We start from the raw sequence: 18,804 nt of genomic DNA on the forward strand, positions 1-18,804 counted from the left end.
AATTATATTATAAATGTTTGATTAAATTTATGATATCTTCTGCTTCTTCCTAAAAGATTAAATGAATCTTTAAAAAATTAAAATGTACTAAAATAATTTTTATTAATGCAATTTGAGCATAACTTTTTTATATGTATTTTTCATTAAAAATGTAATCCACATTTACTAGTAGAAAATTTAGAAAATTATTCACATTAGTCACATTAATCATGTAAATAAATGTTAATGTTTTGTTTTTCATTCTAGTGTTTTAAAAATAAATATGTATATGTTTAAAAGTAAATTTGTAATCATATTAAAAATTAATTTTTAACTTAATTATTTAATAAGAATTTCTTATGTCTGCAAATATTCACAGAAAGTATTCTTTTATCAGTGTTGCACTTTTGTTTTTTCTTTCTTTTTTTTTTTTTGGCTGTATCAGTTTAATGTTATAGTGAACATTTTTGTTTCTAGACTAGATTTTTAGAGAAATAAAGATGTCCATATTTATTTGAATATCACTGAAAACTATAACCATATGTAAGGTGGTAGATATAGAAAATACTATATTCTACATACGCCCTTAAAAATCTATTATGAAATTGTTTTACAAACATTTAAGAAGCTGGATCTGTGGTGTTTGATTGACCATGCATCAAATGGGGTAAAACCTTATTAAATGATTTTGTTACACCTTCTGACCCCCTCTTCTTGGAATGGAAAAATCTCATTTTCAGCGTGAACAAGCACTGTCAATAAATATAGGAAAACGTACGAGCATTTGATGAGAGCTCAAGGGTAGCATGTCAGGGAAAATTGCTGGTTGTTTTGTCTAATAGTAATTTGGGGATGTTCTTAAGACACATTAAAAAGTTCCTAGTTGTAGGAAATATCTTCTTTACAGAGAATTTAGACATTTCCCCAGTTGAACCTCTCTTGAAATCAGTACTTATGAATGCTAAACGCTGAAATATTATGGCATGTGCTGAGTTCCAAATAAGGAAGTAAATGCAGTGTCCTCTCTACACCCCAGGACGTTGCACCTTGCAAGCTCGTGTGTATGGCCTTAGCTTTCCCTTGTCGGAGACAAAGGACAGCCAGATTAGCTCCTGTGAACTTCCTGGGCCTGGAAACCAAGAGTCAAGGGTAGATTAATCCTTTTGTGAGTGAGTGAAATGATGCTACAAGAGGCTAAACAGTTTCTCCAGTAATCCCCACACAGTTCTGTGCCAGGGCTGAAACAGGCGTTCGCAAGATCTACTTTGGTCCCCACCATGTAGTACAGAGATTCAGAAATCTCTCCTTCCTCTTATGATCAAAATAGTAGTTTAGGTGACAGAAGTCACCCATTGTTATAATGGCTTTTGCCTTTTTTTAATCTGAAAAAGGCTACTGAAATGATGCATACATTTCTAAAGGCGTGAAAGAATAAAAATGGTCAGAGATAAAACCAGAATTATAGTAAACCAAAAGTGTTAATGATTTCATGATTTCATATTATACTGATTTTCATTTTAATTAGATCCTTCATTTTTTGCTCAGTGATCACAGTGAGGTTTTAAATGCAAAATCCTTGGTGGGGGTGATAGAAATGGAGAGATAGCAGCTTGCTTATTTTAATATTTAATCATCTCCCCTTTCGGCTTGAGGTGAATAGACAGAGGCTTGTGGGTATGTCAGGGAAGGGTGTGGAATCTATTGTCTCCCATAAAGAAAAATCTAAGTGATCCATTTCATCTACTTACACAAGGCGTCTTGCCCTCGTAGTTGATAGTAGATTACTTACGCTACTAGGTAAAATTAGATGATACTTGGTTTTTTCCATCTCTGGCCTTTTTTTAATTCCAGAGAGATTTACCCAGTAAATTTATAGAATGTATAAATTTCAAAATCATTATACTCTCTTTCAGTTGGTTATTCATTTGAAGTTCTTTCCTATGAATCATTAATTAGTATTTAACATTAATTATTAGTAGGCTAGTGTAATTCTTGAGCTGCAATTTTTATTACTGCAGAGGGTTCACAGAGGTAGTAGCACTATTGAATAATGGTCAGATGAATTGATTCTCTTAGCCACAGATTTTACTTTCAGAGGTTAGGGCAGCCCGGGACATTTGTCACCTCGTTGTTGACAGGGCTCATTGGCTGGACAGTGCTGCTTCCTATCTCAGCTCTTCTACTCCAGGCTCTTGGCTGAAGAGGATGGCCGTCCCAGAGAAAAGAAGGTCTTTAGTTGAGGAATTGTTTATGCAATCCTAGGCCAGATTTTTTCTTCTATTTGTCTGTACTAAATTTATTCCGCCACCAAAATTCAGGAGAGTGGGAATGGGAAATGGGAATACAGAATTTCTGCAAAGACTGATTGATTCCCTACAGTACGATCACCTGTTTTTCCTCTCTCTTGAATCTTTTTCCACATTATGATTGCTGTTGCCTATAGCAACCACCATTACAACATTCAAGGCAATTTTTACTACAGTGGGAAGGAATCCCAAGTTAGAAATGGTATGCTTTTTCCGTACAGGATACATTCCTTCCTTAATTAGCTCAGGGTAGGGTTAAAGCATTAAACAGTCTGTTCCAGAGAGTTTAATATTTTTACTTGCCCTTTAGTTGCTCACTTTTTTTCCTGATACTGACCTTTCTTGATTGTTTATACCATTTTAAGCTGGAAAAACAGGATCTTTTTGTGTCCATCTCCTCAGCCTGAATTAAAAATGGCTCTCTTAGTGACTATAGATGAGAATGAAGTAGCTAGCTCTTTGTGTGGTCCAGGAACTATGCTGGAGGCTCTGAATATGTTGTTTAATCTTCACATGAAACTTGCCAGGTAGGTATAATCATCATATTCTACGGATGGGAGGAAGACAGAGGCTCTGGGATACCCTTACCCAGATAGTTAATAAACGGTATCTAAGTCTCTAACATTTCAGGCACTGGAGCTATTTTCATGAATGCACACTAACTCTGTTAGTGAGGACTGCTTCAACTTCACTAAATACTCTTTGTTTTGGATATGCAGTGTCTCATTTCTCCCGAGGTAGAGTCTACCATTTTCTGAGCATCTGGGGTATAGATGTTGGCTGAATTTGCCCTGCATACCTCTTGTCTCTCTCGGAAATTCTTATCCTTCCAACCTTCTTTCTGACTTCTCATGTCTTTGGCTTTGCTCAGGACTTCAAAGTTGAACACTCTATGCTGTTTCCACAAGAAGTTTAGACTCTGTATGGGAAGGCTTAAGGGAAATGGAGGATACGGAGGAGTGAACTTGAGGTTAATGCTCTGAAGAGCAGAATATGAACTAAATGTTGTGGAGGAGAAAAAGTCAAGCAAACTTCATCTAGCCAGTTTTCAAAATAGTTTAAGATATTTTCTCTATAGAATATTTGTTCTTACATTTAACCCAAATTTTGTCCTGTGAGATGAGCCAGTATCCTCTTTTTCTTTTCTTGATAGATATGGATAGCAATTTATTCATCAACTACCTTTAACTTTGATAAGGAGTATTGTATTTCGTCACAGCTGAGCCCTCACGTAAGATTTAATATGGTCCCACTGGTGGTAAGTATGAGAGGGCTAGTATCTAATTCTAAGTACTGTTTTTGATCCAAGCCATTTATATGGATAATATATTTATATGATGCTTTCATATATAAACATAAATATAACCTCATCTTAATTTATTTCTACCTGACTTCATTCTATAAATGATAAATAATTCAGGCCAACCTAAAACAAAAATACATATAACAAAATGGGAAAATATAAATGGAAATTTAAATTTATGATTACATGAAATATGCTAAGGTATAATTTTAAATTTGAAAACTCATGATTCATGAAAAGATAAGATGAATGCATGCTGCAGATTTCCTTCATCTCATTAATAGATGAGGAAAACAGTAAAATGTTAAACACCCATCCAAAGAACATTTGGTTTTTATTAGAGTTATTGTAATTTTCTGGGTTGATAGATTAGATACAAAACTGACTATTGTCCAACAGTGCCGTAAACCATAACTTTGGGTTCCACTAGATAGCAATTATTTGCATTTCTATTAAACAAAATCTGCAAGTTACCCTCTGTCCCTACACATTGTGAAAGTCACTAAATAGAATGTCAAGCCCAGCACTCCCCTGAAAACATACCTAATAATTTCTTTCGCCTTTTCTCAAATTTTGGATAATTTTTCTGACAAATAATTCTTAAAATTTGTGTAAAGGACCATGATCGAGGTGGGAAATGAAATCTAAGTGCATAGGCAGTAAGGGCCTATATAATTGCTATAGTTGAAATTTGCATTTAGTGTCAAGTTCTATGGAAGCCCAGTTGAATGGAAGATGAGAAAGGTTAGAGGATTTTATGGTTAGTAAGAAGAAAAATCTCAATTCCTTCAAGGAAGATAAGTTTCTCTTCAGAAAAAAGACACATGTACCCTGGCGAGCTTCATATTGGAGCTTGGAATCTCACAGTCCTCAAACAGCCACCTAGCAAATGAAATAACAGGCGTCAGAGGGCTGTTTGCTTGGGGGTGTGCTGTGATGGAAGCCTTGGATGTAACATTGAAATCCACTCACAGAAACCAGTTCCAGTGGAGCAGGGGTGCAGAGAGAAGGGAGAGGAAATGATAATTATAGTCCAAGAGTCTGGTTTGAAGATGGCCTGGTTGATCCATCTCTAGCAGTGGTTCTTCATCAAAGGAATGTAGAAAGATCACTCAAGGTTTGCTTTTCACAATTCTGTCAAGAGCAGTGTTAAATTTAAGGGAGAAGAGTCTTGTCAGGGAAGGAAAATAAAGTCAACATACTTAACATAGTGTCTGGCATGAAGTAAATATTCAATAAACCATAGCTGCTATTATCATTATTGTATTTATTACTATTATACAATTACATTTTTAAAAACATTGTTTTCTTTTTTTAAATGTTTACTTATTTTTGAGAGAGAGAGAGAGAGAGACAGAGAATGAGTCGGGGAGGAGCAGAGAGAGGGAGACAGAGAATATGAAGCAGGCTCCAGGCTCTGAGCCGTTAGCCCAAAGCCTGATCTGGAGCTCAAACTCATGGCCTGTGAGATCATGACCTGAGCCAAAGTCAGACACCTAACCGACTAAGCCATCCAGGTGCCTCCAAAAACATTTTTTAAGTCTATTTATTAAATTTTTTTTTGAGAGAGAAAGTGGGCACAGAAGCAGGGCAGAAGCAGAGAGAGAGAGGGAGACAGAGAATACCAAGCAGGCTTTTCACTGTCAGCGCAGAGCCTGATGTGGGGCTCAAACCCATGAACACTGAGATCATGACCTGAGCCAAAATCAAGAGTTGGATGCTTAATCCGCTGAGCCACCCAGGTGTCCCAAAATAAATTTTCGTATGCTTCTTAGATATTTAAGTGGGCATGTCAAGGGGCGCCTGGGTGGCTTAGTCGGTTAAGCGTCCGACTTTCGCTTAGGTCATGATCTGGCGGTTCGTGGGTTCGAGCCCCGCGTCGGGCTCTGTGCTGACTGCCAGCTCAGAGCCTGGAGCCTATTTCAGTCTGTGTCTCCCTCTCTCTCTGACCCTCCCCTGCTCACGCTGTCTCTCTCTCTCTCTCCTACAAATAAATAAAAATATTTAAAAAAAAAAAAGATTTTTAAGTGGGCATGTCAGGTAGACCGAAGTTCAGAGGATAGAAGGGAACTGGTATTTCGTGTTTGAGAGTTGCCAGTGTATAGGAGTTATTGTAAGCCAGGGAGGGCCCAGAAAAGACAGGTTAATGAGAGGTAGTGGCCTTGTCAGTAGGATGGTACTAATAGTAAATGTGTGGGTGATAGTAATCAGTCTTCCACAAATATAATTTCCTCAGTAAGGTTAATATGAGTAGGACAACAGGGAGTTGAGGTTGTTTTCTCTGGAATGCATAGCTTTCATGTTTTTATTTTAAAAATCGAATGAACAGATGTAGTTAGAGTTTCATAAAACTCTAGCAAAATAGGTGTGGTAGGACGTTTCTATCCCCATTTATGACTAAAGTATAGAAATGTGAAGCGATGTGCTCAAGATTTAAACATATATGATATAAATATATATTTATTTTTAATAAATATATAAATAAATAATAAATAGATATTTGTTATTATTTGTATCATAATATAATTAGAATACTGTATTGACAAATATATATTATCTATTTATCTAGTAGATGGCAGAGTTAAGTCTTGACTTCAGAACTCCTGGCTGGTTTATGGCATTTCTATCTTATCTTTCCTCCCTTGTTATGTTTATCTTTACTCTCCTGGCTGAGTTTTGTTGCATCGCTTTTGATAAAGGATCCAGTTAGATACAAACACGAGAGCTGATTCGTGTTTTCTCAGATGCTAGCCTCTGCCTTCCTCCCAGCCTGGCTTCCTATGCAGACTTAACGAGCGTGTTTCTTATGCCATAGAATACGTAGAGAATATTGACTGAAATCTTAAATAATGCAGATGCAGGGCCACTTCTGACCATTGTGCCTTCAGTCTGAATAATCACACTTCGGGTGATGGGTTGTGTGATGTAGGTGGTTCTCCATTAAGGAACTAGATTAAAACCAGAAACGTATTTCTTACGGGCCACTGCACTGTTGTCAGGGGTCAGTCACTGTCCGTGTGACTGGATAGATAGCTAAAAATAAGAAATATTTTATTAGAATCTTAGGAAAGCCTCAAACTACTTCTGTCGCCCTAGAAAAAGAAAGCCATTAAAAGGTATAATAACTAAAGCAGTACCTTACCCTGACCTTGCCACTTGATTCCCTGAGACATAAAAATTGTTTGCAAGAGCAGTCAGCTTTGGATTTGTGGTGTGTTTGAAAAACAATTCAAATCATATATTGGAAAGAGGCCAGAGACCCATCTGCTGAGGATTTGTCTTTCTAAATTGGGTACAGTGCATAGTGCTGAGGGAAAATGACACACCTCTCTTATGCATATTTTCATGAACCTTCTCGGTCCCTAGAGAATCCACCCATGCACTGTTAAATAGTGTCATTTGTGGGAACACAATGACAAGGGCTAAATTAGAAAGTAACACAGATTTAGCAAGAAAACGTTTTCCATTCAAAGGGGACTTTGCTAATTTCCTGTGTCCAACATAAAGAGGGATTGAACAAGCAATCCAAAAGGCCTACTTTTGAAATTTACCCTAGCCAGAAAAAAAATTGTAAGACAGAATTATCTTAAACTTAGGAAAATTATGACTCCTGCTAGGTGAACATAAACATCAATAGAATATACTCATCTTTATACAAGTAGCTAAATGAAAGTTCCTAAACAGTAGATTCCTGTACAAAAGATAATGCCAGTCAGATAAGTAACTTCAATTTTTCTCAGTGGAAGGAAAAAGGATTTGGGATGACAAAAGGCAATACAGACTTGGCAAGAAAATGTTTTCTATTCGAAGGGAACTTTGCTAATTTCCTGTATCCAAAATAAAGAGGGATCGAATAATCCAAAAGGCCTACTTTCTCTTGGTACTATGTTAAAATACTACCTGATATTTCATATAGATCATCACATGGAGTAAAATGGAATTATAAAGTGTTTGTGAAGAGAGGGGGAATACAATAAAAGGAAGGAAGAGAAGACGTAGACGAACCTGGACTAGAGTCCTATTTTTCCCTTCCCATTCCTCACTATAAATAAACAACAGCACTAACAGCCAGACTTAATTAAGTGATTTCTGTGCATCCGGGACTCCATTTGGATTATCAGGATAATCTTACTATAACACTTTATAGGTGAGGCCAATGAAGAGTCTGGAGAGTTTAACAAATTTAAACTCTCTAATTTAGGTACTGTGGCAAAAGGAGAAAAGAAGAAAGGAAGTGANGGTCTATTTTCCCTAGCTAGTTTTCTGTAAAGAACTCACATTCTCCATAGACATTCCTTTTCAGTTTCTTCTCTCCCACTCTCTAATTTAGGTACTGTGGCAAAAGGAGAAAAGAAGAAAGGAAGTGAACACAGGTGTGGCCTCTGCCTACTTGAAAGAGGGGAAACAGGGTTATCAACAGAAGAGTGGAAATGCCATAGAAGGATTTTGGCAGATGACTTAGTCCCACATTTTCATTTTCAGTTGGCTTAGCTATATTTACAGATAGTATAATGAAACATTTAGTTAAAAGTAAATCTGGGTTAGAAACTGATATTACTTGGAGCACCTGGGTAGCTCAGTTGGTTGAGGGTCAGACTCTTGATCTTGGGGCCATAGGTTCGAGCCCTGTGTCAGGCTCTGTGCAAACAGCATGGAGCCTGCTTGAGATTCTTTCTCTTCCTCCTTCTCTGCCCATCCCCCCTTAAATAAATAAATGAACATTAAAAAAACCCTGATGTTACCCATCCCCAGTCCAGCACTTTTCAGATATCATGTTGCCTTTTGTCATTTCAAATCCTTTTTCCTTCCACTGAGAAAATTCAAAGTTACTTATCTGACTGACATTATCTTTATAGGAATCTACTGTTTAGGAACTTTCATTTAGCTACTTGTATAAGATGAGTATATTCTATTGATTTTTATATTCACTTAACAGGAGTCATAATTTTCCTAAGTTTATGATTATTTTGTCCCACAATTTTTTTCCTGGCTGGAGTAGATTTCAAGATGCTATTGCTCCTTTAAATAAAATGATATATTCATAGTTTTCAGATTGTTAAGTGTAGTTGAGGTAAATATCAACCTGAAAGGCCAAAAATAAAACCTTATTGGATCTTAAACAACATTTTGGAAAATATTACACAAAACTTTAAATAATTTTATATTGTTTGGTATATCCAGTAATACAGAAAAATGGGTTTAATTAAATTGAAGGAAATAATCAAAAGGAAGGGCTGATAGTTTTATTTAATGTGAGCTATGAATTGAAAGCAAACACCGTCAACCACTCTAATTTTTATTCCTTTTATAAATAATATACAGCAAGACTGGATGCAAGTAAACTTCCTTTTATAGTTCTCCACTTTTCTCTGTTTTTGCCTTCCTTAATGTTGACATTAATCAGGTAGCATCATTCAAGGGCAGTTTCTCAGATATTTCACTTAAACTATCAGATTATTAGATTAGAGCACCAATTAATTACTTTTTTAGAGAATTCTCTAAAATTAGTAACTGGGTACCATCTATGGGTACATTTGGATATGACTAACCTGTGTCTGGTACTGGTTAATCATTAGTTGTTGTTTTCTCCCCATTATTATTCAGAAAGCCTCAGATGCCTGAGTAGTTATATTTAGTTGATGTTTCTCAACTTGAAATTTTAATATGCCAACACATGCTTCTGACATCTCTTCACTTCACATTTTTTTTTTCTGAAATCCACAAATTCTTTATGCCTTTCTTTTGTTAGCAAAAAAGTGTGAAGTTTAGTGAGGAAGCAGATTAGAAATTTAAAAAGTTTATCATAAATAGCCTTGGACTTACTAGCTGCATAATTTTGAGCTGGCTACTTCTCTGGGAGATACTTTCCTCATCTGCAGTGTGGGAATAATTACAGAGGCCTCATAGGGTTGTTATATCCAGTAAAGTACTGGATGAAAAATTTCTTAATAAATTTTACAATGAAGGATAAGATGATATTAGAAATGTAAGGTGATATTAATGTAGATATTGGTTTCTTTCTAAAGACGCTCTTTCCAAACCAGAGAGACTTGTAATTTTCTTTCTTTCCCTTCAAGAGAGCTCCAGAATCATCAACTTAGAGTTGACTACTTCTTTGTGTACCTGCTATACTTTGAATCTACCTCTTTTATTAAGTCTACCTCTTTGAATCTCTACCCACAGCACGGAGGTGCATTAACATACATGTTTATATCTCCCATGGACTCAGTTCTTTAAGAGCAGGAAGAAAGGGTTTCAATCATTTTTGTATCTCTAGCGTCAAGTACTGGGGCTTGTCAATGGTAAGCTTTTGCAAGTCACTGTGGAATTAGATTTAATGTGGAAGACTAGAAAACAGGTTTTTATGTTCTATTCTTGCACTTGGTTTTCTTAAAGTGGAGGTTTGTCCTTCTAAAAGAACAGTTTATACTGATCCAAATTTCTTTTAAAAATGAGATTTTTTTTTATGGGACACCTGGGTGGCTCAGTTGGTTAGGTGTCTGACTCTTGGTTTCAGCTCAGGTCATGATCTCACCGTTCAGGAGTTTGAGCCCCATGCACTCACTATCAGTGCAGAGCCTGCTTGGGTTTCTCTTCTCCCTTTCTCTCTCTCACTGCCCATCCCCAGCTCTCTCTCTCTCTGTCTCAAAATAAATAAATAAAATTTTAAAAATAATAAACTTACTTTCCAAATTTCATTATATTTTGAAATTAATATAAGACTATTCTTAAATGTCCACACAGTACTTTGTAATACTATGTTGCTTTTGTTCATTTCAACAATATATTTTAAGGAAGAAAGGTAATTGTTAATATAACAATTAACAATTAATAATATAATTAATAATATAATTGTTAATAATAAATAACTTAAAAGTAATTTTTTCCATACTGAAATAGCCACACAATATAACATCAACAACTCATTTCTTTAAAGATTACAATAAAGATGAAACAAAGGCATATGGATACAGTCTAATTCCTACTATTTGCTCTTTTTATAAAAATCTAATTTTTATTTATTTAAAAAAATTTTATTTTAGAGAGTTAGCATATGCATAATTCAGGGAGTGGGGCAGAGGGAGAGACTTTTTTTTAAATTTAATTTAATTTTTTATTTTTTGGAGAGAAAGAGAGGGACAGAGAGAATGAGTGGAGAAGGGGCAGAGGGAAAGGTAGATGGAGGATCGGATCGGAAGCGGGCTCCATTTCATCAGCACAGGGCCTGTGGGGGACTCAAACTCATGGGCCATGAGATCGTGACCTGAGCTGAAACCAAGAGTCAGATACCTAACCGACTGAGCCACCCAGGTGCCACTGTTTTCCTTTTTATTTAAAAAAACTCATCTTACTCTGAGTTTGTGACAAAATTTTGTTCAAGTTTTAAAAATTGTGGGGGCACCTGGGTGGCTCAGTCGGTTGGGTGTCTGACTTCAGCCCAGGTCATGATCTCACTGCTTGTGAGTTCAAGCCCCACGTCGGGCTTTGTGCTGACTGCTCAGAGACTGGAGCCTGCTTCGGATTCCACGTCTCCCTCTCTGCGCCTTCCCTGCTCACAATCTGTCTGTCTTTCTCTCTCAAAAAATGAAACATTAAAAAAATAAAAAGAAAAACTGTGGTAAGATATACATAAAGTAAAGTTTAAACATTGTTAAGTGGCATTAAGTACATTCACATTGCTATGTGAATATTACCACCTTCCATCTCTAGACTTTTGCATCTTCCCAAACTGAAACTCCATATTCATTAAACAATAACTTCTGATTTCTCCCTTCCTCCAGCCCCGACAACCACCATTCTACTTTGTATCTCTATGAATTTGATTAGTTAATACATGTAAGTGAAATCATAAGGTATTTGTCCTTTTGTGTCTGACTTATTTCACTTAAAATGTCCACAGTGTTCATCTGTGTCATAGCCTATGTCAGAATTTTTGTCCTTTTTAAAGCTGAATAATACCCCATTGTATGTATATAATGTATTTTGTTTTCCATTCATACATTGATGGACATTTGGGTTGTTTCCATCCATCAAAAAAATTTCCCAATAATTTGATGTTCCTGGGACTGTAATTTTAGCAATTTGAAAATGTTTCAACAAATATAAATTTTATGTAGTCATTTGATCTTTTACACTATGAGACCACAGTGTATGGTTAGGCCCTAAATGGGCTCAAGTCTTACCTCTGCAGATCACTAACCATGTGAACTTCAATAAGTTATTATAGCCTCTCAGGGATATAATGGTTGTAAGAGAAGGATTAATAAAATCAGAAGAGGAAAGTGGCTTGGAGAAAAGGGGGTAAATTCTGTTTGGGGTAATTTGAGTTGAAGAGTCTAACAATTAATCCTTTTGCTAGTATACCTAAGGAAGGAATATTGGGGAACACCAACTTTCATGCAAAAGAAAGATCAAGCGTGTCTGGGTTAGAGATAGGAATTCGGGATTGTGAAGTATTGTCTTTTCCTTAGAAATAAATCCTTAACCTCCAAGATAGAGAAGAGGCCAGGTTGTATGAGGCTAACTTTATTCTTCAATAGTCGTAAGATGCATTTTCCTGGGAGTGGGGGTGTGAGAGGGTTTCTCTGCCTTTTCATACTTGTTTCTGGAAACATGACGATTGTAGAAACAGGAAAGCTTTCACTTTGATTCAGAGAACATCTGACACAAAGTTTAAAAATCCCAGCAAAACTTTGCCAGACTCAGCCCTTCTCAGTGTGTTCTGTGACACAAAATCATTGGGACATGGGGGAATAAAGAGCTCAAAAGAGTTTGGAAATGCTTGAGTTACACAAAGGTAAATAATTTTTTAAAAATTATAAAATCTTGTTTTATTTTGCTTCATTTCATTTTGACCGGACTTTGGTTTTGAAGTTATTACTATTCACTATCAATCATTGAGACAAAACTATAGAATGCTGATGAAGGATTTTGAAGTAGAGAATCATTTTTAAAAATCCAAAGCATAACAGAGATAAAAAGATTCCTAACTTCTCTTTAACTGGGATGTGCTGCAGGTGTGTTTCTTTTCCTAGCTCCCAATCTTTCTCACTGTGACCATCCTCAAACCCACCGTCCAGGATCCCAAACTAACATCTTTTCTCTTAAGATTTTTGGCCAAGACAGGTTAATCTTGTTTTCCCTCCAAACTGGGACCCATCTTGAATTCCTGTCCATGAACTTGCCTCTTTTGTGGGCCTTTGACATGAAAGCTGACCTCACTTAGATAATATTATTCTCCATGATTAGTATGAAGTAGTATTAATTTTGTAAGTTTGAACTGAATAATCACATTTCAAAACAATATAATCTTATGATATTTGTTATGGTTTAAATTTGTCCCCCTGCCCCTGATTCATATGTTGAAGTTCTAACCCCCTAGAACCTCAGGATGTGATTGTACTTGGAGAATGTGTTCAGAGATAATTAAGTTAAAATGAAGCCATGAAGGTGGACTCTAATCTACTATGACAAGCACCCTTATAAAAAGAGGAAATTTAGAGCCAGACATGTACAGGGAAAAAACGGTGTGAAGACACAGGAAGAAGACAGCCATTGTCAAGCCAAAGAGAGTTGCCAGAAACATCCCCTTCCCTCACAAGCCTTTGTGGGGGAAACTTGATCTAAGACTTCTAGCCTCCATACTCTGAGAAAATACATTTCTGTTGTTTAAGCCTTTCTATCTGTGGTACTTTGTTATAGCAACCCTAGGAGGGTAATATAATAATTTATTTGTAAAAACATATATAGATGAGGGATGTTAAAGGGAAAGGCTAGGAACTATAATTTCCTCAAAATGAGGTAGGCATCTTCATCAAGGGCATTTTTGAAGTCTGGTGAAGGATGGGATCATTGAGGAAAAGATTACAGAGAAAAAAAAATGACCAAAGGAAGAAACTTTAAGAAATGTCTATTTTTTTTCTTTTTGAGTGAGAGAGACAGAGACAGAGAGAGAGAAGGAGGGAGGGAGAGAGGGTGGTGCATATAGAGAGGGAGAAAGAGAATCCCAAGCAAGCTCTGTGCTGACAGTTCAGTGTGGGGCTCAAACACGTAAACCTTGAAATCATGGCCTGAGCTGAAATCAAGAGTCAGATGCTTAACTGACTGAGCCATCCAGGGGCCCCATAAAATGTCTATTTTAACTCAAAAGATAGAAAGAGTGGAATGCAGGTGATGTGGGCATTGAGAGGCAGGAGGAAAAGCATAAACTTGATGGACTATAGAAGCTGAAGAAGGAAAAAGATTTTAGTTAGGGATCTCCTACATTAAATTTTGAAGCATGATCATATTTGACAGACACGGAAGAGTCGTATTGTTATTTTATGTAGAACTATCAATTTTAAAGGAATTGTAAAGACAATAATCTAATTTGTATTAAGAATATGAATTCAGCAAACTCTGAAATCCAGGCAGCAACGGAGGATCACTCTCAACAAATAGAAATTAATTTTGAGAAGCACAAATAATCCAATTAAAACATGGGCAGAGGACCTGAAGAGACATTTTTCCAAAGAAAATGTACAGATGGCCAACAGACACACGAAAAGATATTCACCATCACGAATCATCAGGGGAATGCAAATCAAAACCAACTTACACCTGTCAGAGTGGCTAGAATAAAAAAGAAAAGAAACAATAAGTGTTGGTGAGAATGTGGAGAAAAAGGAACTGGGATGCACTCTTGGTGGGAATGTAAATTGGTGGAGCCACTGTGGAAAACGGTATGGCAGTTCTTCAAAAAATTAAAAATAGGAATACCAAAGTATCCAGTAAATCCACTAATGAGTATTTACCTAAGGAAAATGAAAACACTAACTTGGAAAGGTATATGCACCCATATGTTTATTACAGCATTATTCGCAATAGACAAGATATAGAGGCAACTCAAGTGTCCATTGCTAGATAAATGGAGAAGATGTATATGCAGTGGAATATTATGCAATGGAATATTATTAAGCCATAAAAAAGAATGAGATCTTGCTATTCACAGCAACATGGTTGGACCTAGAGGGTATTATGTGAAATAAAATAAGTCAGAAAAAGATAAATACCATATGATTTCATTTATATGTATAATCTAAAAAATAAACAAAACAAGCTAACAACCAACTCTTTTTTTTAAAATATTGTATTTATTTTTGAGAGAGAGATAGAGACAGCATGAGCAGGGGAGGGTCAGAGAGAGAGGGAGGAGCAGAATCTGAAACAGGCTCTAGGCTCTGAGCTAGCTGTCAGCACAGAGCCCGACGCAGGGCTCGAACCCACGAACCGCGAGATCATGACCTGAGCCGAAGTCAGACGCTCAACCGACTGAGCCACCCAGGAGCCCCAACAACAAACTCTTAAATATAGAAAACTAGCAGATGGTTGCCAGAGGGGAGATTGAGGGGGATGGGTGAAACAGATAAAGGGTATTAAGGGCTACAAATTTGCATTTATGGAATAAATAAATCATAGAGATGAAAGGTATGGCATGGGGAATATAGTCAGTAATATTTTTAAAAAGAAAAAAAGACATATTAGTTGCTATGCTTTTGAAAAATACAATTGAGTTGATACAAGAAATTTCAAAAATTTTAATAAGAAAAAGTCATTTGGTGAAATACATTCAGTCAACGAGGAATTCCTAGGGCCTCTGTCCTAGGGGGAAAGTCATAGAGAACATGGGAGCCAGCCCTAGAGAGAGGCTTTTGAAAATTCATAGAGGACGGAGGGCACCATGGGTGTGAATTGTGATTCTATGTGACAAATCAATCCCTGCTGAAAGCTGTACCCTATGGAGGGGAGAAAATGACATAAATGCTGACCAAATTCAAAACGAAATCGCCTGGAACATACTGTGTTTACAAATTTCCGTTAACCAGTTCTAGAAAGTCCCGTCATGTAGTGTACGTTGTATGGTTTCTCCTGGTAGTTGAAGGAGAAAGCAGAAATGAAAAAGCTGTTTTGCAATCTGTGCAGTAGAATTCATTCTTTCAACCGTTGTTATTGAATGCAGAACTGTATTATCCTCTATTTGAAGAACGCAACAACATACACCATGGCAACCAAGGCACCAGGCCCATATGCCATTTCAGCCACCCCAACAAGACTAATAATAGTAATCATTTTCATTTTTCTCATTAACTCCAAGCAATATTTATAGCCATCTTTTAAGACAAAATTCCCTTTTATTGTCTTGAAGAAAAACTGTCTCACTGAATTTCAAAATAATATGCATATCTGAACATATAATGGCATTATTCCCTCACAGTGTTATATGTTTCATTTTATTCAACATATTAGATTCTTTCTTATTTTCTAGTTCACATAGACATATTATAAAATCATTATTCAGATAGTGACAAAAATGTTTATTTTCTCTTGACATTTGGGTGCATTAAATCTTTATGTGTTTGAAGGGCCTGGACTTCTAACATCATTGTGCAAAATGGGAGCTAAAATTAAGAAATTGAACCCCCTTGGGGCACCTGGGTAGCTTAGTCAGTTAAGTGTCCAACTTCGGGTCAGGTCATGATCTTAAGTTTCGTGGGTTTGGTGCTGGGTGGGGCTCTGTGCTAAGAGCTCAGAGCCTGGAGCCTGCCTCAGATTCTGTGTCTCCTTCTCTCTCCCGGTCCCTCCCTGATTTGTGCTCTGTCTCTCTCTCAAACATTACATATTAAATAATAAAAAAAAAGAAACTGAATTCCCTTTATAAATTTATCTCATGGAGTGCCTGGGTGACTTTCGTTTAAGTGTTCAAGTCTTGATTTTGCTCAGGTCATGATCCCATGGTTTGTGAGAATGAACCCTGTATGGGGCTCTGAGCTAAACAGCATGGAGCCTGCTGGGATTCTCTGTCTCCCCCTCTTTCTCTGCCCTTCGCCCCTGTTCCCCTACTGTCTCTCTCACGCTCCCTCTCAAAATAAATAAGATTTTAAAAATTTACCTCCTGTGTTTCTTTTCCTCTTTCTCCATATTTTAAAGGATAAAATAGAAGGCAGTAGGAGCTGAGTTCTGTAAGGAGACTAAACAGCCATCTTTCTCCTTCCCTCTCTTCCAGTGTACGTCCATGATACAGTAGACACTTCAGCGGTTTTCGGGACTTCAGGGTCAACTTTCAACAACCCAAGTACTTTATTCTAGAGGCATGGAAGTTAGAGAAACTAAGTCTACTTAACAGAATTTATCTATCTTTTCAGCATTCTTGACAAAATAATAATAATGATAATTTGATGTCCTATGGCCTAAAAGCAATTTTAATTCTTTTCAAATTTGTTTGTTTAAGAAATCTCTGTACCCAATCTGGGACTCAAACTCATAATCTTGAGATCAAGAGTTGAATGCTCTTCTGATTGAGCTAGCCAGGTGGCCCTGGAAACAATTTTAAAGTTTTAGATAACTTTTCGCCTGAACAGAGGCTCAGCCAGTATGGAATCATAACCAAAGATTTTTGCAGTGTGTTTACATCAAGGGTGTAAAATTTAAATTAGTGTCTTGGTTTTTCTTATGTATGAAGAGAAGATGAGGAAGTTTGATTGGTACTTAATTTTTTAAATGTTTATTTTTGAGAGAGAGACAGTGTGAGCAGGGAAGGGGCAGAGAGAGAGGGAGACACAGAATCTGAAGCAGGCTCCAGGCTCCATGCTGTCAGCACAGAGCCTGACACGGGGCTCGAACCCACGAACCGTGAGATCGTGACCTGAGCCAAAGTCGGATGCTTAACCGACTGAGCCATCCAGGCGCCCCAGTAGATTTGATCACTATAAGCAGTGGAGTCACTCAGGATCTGAACTATGATTCAAAGCCCAGGTCTTTATTACTGGGCTCCTGGCTTCCTGTGTGAAGAATAAAGAGGACTAGGTGTTTAGAGCTCTAGAAATTTACCCAATTCTAGTAGATTACTATTTAAGCATTTTTTCAGCTTTCTTGAGGTATAGTTGGAAATAAAGTTGTAGGATATTTAAAGAGTACATCACAGGGATGTGATATGTGTATACATTGTGGCTTCTTCCATCTAGTTAACGCAGTCAATGTCTCACATTTTTATCTTTTTTTTTTTTGATGAGAACATTTAAGTCCTCCTCTCTTAGCAAATTTCAATTATACTATACAGTGTTATCAACTATAGCCACCATGTTTTACATTAGATCTCAGACCTTATTTAATTTATAGCTGAAAGTCTGTATCCTTTTATTGACCTCTCCTATTTTCCCCGCCCCCTGGCAACCACCTTTCTACTCTATTGCCATGAGTTTGACATTTTTTAGGATTCTGCATATAAGTGATACCATGTGGTATTTTCTTTCTCTGTCTGGTTTATTTCACTTAGCATAATGCCCTCAAGGTCCATGCGTGTCGTCGCAGATGTTACTATTATTAAAGTTCCTAGTGGCAGTCAAGAGTGAGCTCATGCAGCCCACTCTGGGGAGAACATTCAGATGGGCTCTGGATTCAGGCTTTGCAGTTGGGTCACCAGTGTGTGTTGTAGCCATGCATCATACCTGATAAACTGAGCTCAGTGAACCAACTGCTCTGTAGCTTGTTTTCTGCTCCACCTTGTCCAACATCTTATCATGAAAAAGTTCAAATATATAGAAAGTTGACATATTATACAGTGAATATTTATAGATCCACCACCTCAATTCTCCAATTAAACTTTTATGTAGCTTGCTTTTTAAATAATGGCGATGTTGTCATTGGAAACGGGACTGCGCTCCTGTATCTGCTGACATGAAGATGGAATTATTTATATCTCTAATCTGTCTACTAAATTATCTATGGGCCTCCCTCAAAATACTCACTTTTGAAGTACTTTTCTATGCCTAAGCCACTCCAACTGAGATTCAGTTCCAGGTATTAATCAAGTGTGTCTGCAAACTTGTCATGTTTGACTGTGACAGGTGAGAGATTTGCATTACAACTTAGACTACCCCACAACACCCACCTATGCTACTGCACTAGGAATGCTGACTTCATCCTCAATCTTCTCTGCTTCTCCCCAGTCATTTGCCTAAGGGTGAAAAACAGGCAGTGAGAGCAAAAAGGTTCTAGGAAGCTCTCATAGGAGTGTGCTTTTCCTATTTGGGTTGTGGTTTTAACAAAAAGAAAATTCTTCCTGGGCTTTTATTGAGGCTAGACCTTACACTTAGTACAGTAAAACCTTGGTTTGCGAGCATAATTCGTTCCGGAAACATGCCTGTAATCCCAAGCACTCGTCTATCAAAGCGAATTTCA

At 37.0% G+C, this 18,804-nt stretch overlaps 1 long non-coding RNA gene across 1 annotated transcript in view; it reads left to right on the plus strand.

The window, feature by feature from the left end:
• LOC144224169 (uncharacterized) overlaps positions 1–16,824 on the plus strand; it is a 28,881-nt gene extending 12,057 nt beyond the window's left edge. Inside the window, exon 2 of the long non-coding RNA XR_013332971.1 lies at positions 16,631–16,824. This is a non-coding gene — a long non-coding RNA (uncharacterized LOC144224169). The remainder of the gene's footprint in view (positions 1–16,630) is intronic.
• The last annotated feature ends 1,980 nt before the right edge of the window (positions 16,825–18,804 follow it).

This window comes from Crocuta crocuta, unplaced genomic scaffold (assembly GCF_008692635.1).
Source record: "Crocuta crocuta isolate KB4526 unplaced genomic scaffold, BGI_CrCroc_1.0 scaffold52, whole genome shotgun sequence".
NCBI lineage: Eukaryota > Metazoa > Chordata > Mammalia > Carnivora > Hyaenidae > Crocuta > Crocuta crocuta.